We start from the raw sequence: 3,016 nt of genomic DNA, 5'->3' as shown, positions 1-3,016 counted from the left end.
AAGGATGAGCAGAGGCATGGACCCGAGCTCGAGAGGGGTTGACCCGCAGAACACCAGATCTCCTCCAGATTAAAGACTTCAAGAACACCTCGCGTGATGTTCAAGGGCCAGATTAACTCGCCGTGTGCATCAGCACTAACACTCTTTTGGCCTCAGGATCTACAGACAGCAGTGAGACACAAGATCTGGAGATGTTCTGAGATGTTCTGTCAGACCACGCTGGCGTCTGGTGGAGGAGGAACAGTGTGTGTGTCATTTCATACACTCCTTCTCATTTATCTGGAAGACGTTATCCCAACATGTCGTTTGCTTAGCCACATTATTTAAACACACTTCCCAATTAAACAAACTCCTTTCAACTCATCAGCTTGTTAGTAGAGACTTCACGACCAGATCAGAGAGACGGTACAGAGAGATACTGTTGGAAAACACTGTGGTAAAGCATATTAACACATGTATATCTGATCATCTGTCTCCTGCACTGCGAGTGTGTGAACAGAGTATCGCAGTGTGTGGTTGTGGTGGTGTGTTATACTGCCTTCAAAAATCATGCAGTAAAAAGTGTTGGAAGCGACAGGTTTCTAAAAGCAGCTTTTGATAAAGTATAATTAATCAATCAATCAATCAATCAATCCATCCTTTATTTATAGAGCACTTTTAAGACACAACCGAGGTTGACCAAAGTGCTTTACAAAGAATAAAAGACACACGTTTAAGCATATGCATTTATAAATACAAACAAAGATAAGTAATCAATTATATCATATAATGATTTCCTGTAAATGTTATGAGCTAGAAAACTCTCTCTTGAGAAAAGTGTCTTTTTAGAAAGTGGACCGGAAGAGACTGTTTGATCACAAATGTCATAATCTTTTTGTTTTTATAGGCTACTGTTATTATTTTTCACTGCTGAGTTTCTTTAAGGAGACTCTACCTCTTTACCTCCTGTCAGAGAATACTCTTCAGTCATGCTGAGACCTGTGTGTTAGTCAATAGAGGACAAGAGGAGGAAGTGTGTGTGTGTGTGTGTGTGTGTGTGTGTGTGTGTGTGTGTGTGTGTGTGTGTGTGTGTGTGTGTGTGTGTGTGTGTGTGTGTGTGTGTGTGTGTGTGTGTGTGTGTGTGTGTGTGTGTGTGTGTGTGTGTGTGTGTGTGTGTGTGTGTGTGTGTGTGTGTGTGTGTGTGTGTGTGTGAGAGAGAGAGAGAGAGAGAGAGAGAGAGAGAGAGAGAGATTAGAGGGGCTTTCTTTTTCAGAGCTTCCTTTTTTTGACATGCAAACAACACACACACACACACACACACACATAGCAAGAACAAATGTTGTGTTTACTAAGGGTGTAATTATGAATTTGACATCTAAAAGAGTGTGATTCCAAATCTCTGGAAGATTTCTTCAAATGAAATACTCAGTAAAATATGAACCCTGAGTGTGTTTATGGAGAAGTTGTGACACGTCCCGACGTTTGTACTTTTAGTTGCTTACAGTGTTGTATAAAGTACTAGAAAGCAATACTTGAGTAAAAGTACAAGTATGGTACTAGAAAAAGACTTTGGTAGAAGTAAAAGTTACCTTTTAGAATATTACTTAAGTAAAAGTCTTAAAGTATCTGATTTATTTTGTACTTAAGTATGAAAAGTAATTTTCTGATATTTAATGTACTTAAGTATTTTAAGTAAAAGTAAAAAGTTTTTTTTATTTTTATTAAAGCAAGCGGTTAACTTTGTTTGTGAACTTTATTGTGGATTTCTTATACTAGGCATACTATTAACTGGTACAACCTGCTGTTGTTTGTGTTTTGTAGCCTGTACTGTACTTGTGTTATCGTTTATCTCCCACTGCATGTACCTTAAGTTAGCTGCTCTACTAAGAAAAAATCAGTCTGCAATAGTGCACTGTTCTGTACAGCCTTATAATTCATTGTATTTTTCAAAAATATAATTTTATATTCAGTGCAATAGCCGTATACAGGGTTTTATAAATACAGAGGTCCCTGTATTTTTAAATGTAGCGGAGTAAAAGTATACATTTTATCTAGGAAATGTAGTGAAGTAAAAGTAAAAGTTGACATAAATTTAAATAGCGAAGTAAAGTACAGATACGTGAAATTTCTACTTAAGTACAGTAACGAAGTATTTGTACTCCGTTACATTACAACACTGGTTGCTTATAAACATATTAATGCTAAAGGGCGCTATCACATACCCACACAATGCAGCGCCAGGCGAGTGTGTTTGCTAGTTTCAGCCCGACGCAGTTTTCATTTTCACGTCCTGCGTCATGTTGTTTAAATAGAAAATGCATCTGTGCCATCTGTGCTCGTCTGTGCCATCTGTGCTCGTCTGTGCCCATCTGTGCCCGTCTGTGCCCGTCTGTGCCCGTCTGTGCCGTCTGTGCCCGTCTGTGCCCGTCTGTGCCCGTCTGTGCCGTCTGTGCCGTCTGTGCCCGTGAGCTGCTGGTGTGAGAACGATTGTGTGTTCAGGAGCGTTGATGGAGCGCTGCTGTTTTGAGGAACAGAAATACTGAGCTGTTGACCGACTGACCCTGCTCTAAAGTCAATGGCGCAATATTTTTATTGTTATTTAAAGAGCGCATTAGTAATGTGTGCCTATAGGTAGATTCACAGTACACACACACACACACACGCACACGCACACACACACACACACACACACACACACACACACACACACACACACACACACACACACACACACACACACACACACACACACACACACACACACACACACACACACACACACACACACACACACACACACACACACAGCAGCAGCAGCAGCAGCAGCAGCACACAAACTAGAAACATATTAAAAATAAAAGGATTTCAATGTAAACTCCAACCCGGTGAACGAGAGGGTCGTTTCCCTGCGCCTATGGGTCGGGATAGGTCTCTCACTGTCGTGTGTGCCTACGGCCGAACGGCAGTGCAGAGTACCCGGTCCTCTTGGAGTCTCTGGGAGGGGTGCTGGAAAGTGCTCCGACTGGAGACTCCGTCG

At 41.4% G+C, this 3,016-nt stretch overlaps 1 protein-coding gene across 1 annotated transcript in view; it reads left to right on the top strand.

The window, feature by feature from the left end:
• Positions 1–583, top strand: part of LOC307011892 (ELKS/Rab6-interacting/CAST family member 1) — a 38,106-nt gene extending 37,523 nt beyond the window's left edge. The window contains exon 14 of the mRNA XM_079637967.1: positions 1–583. This exon is cut by the window's left edge and continues 257 nt beyond it. The gene's annotated coding sequence lies outside the window, so the exon portion shown is untranslated.
• The last annotated feature ends 2,433 nt before the right edge of the window (positions 584–3,016 follow it).

The sequence above is a fragment of the Phoxinus phoxinus genome (assembly GCF_949152265.1).
Source record: "Phoxinus phoxinus genome assembly, chromosome: 15".
Classification (NCBI taxonomy): domain Eukaryota; kingdom Metazoa; phylum Chordata; class Actinopteri; order Cypriniformes; family Leuciscidae; genus Phoxinus; species Phoxinus phoxinus.
This window is presented reverse-complemented; position numbering and strand designations above follow the sequence as displayed.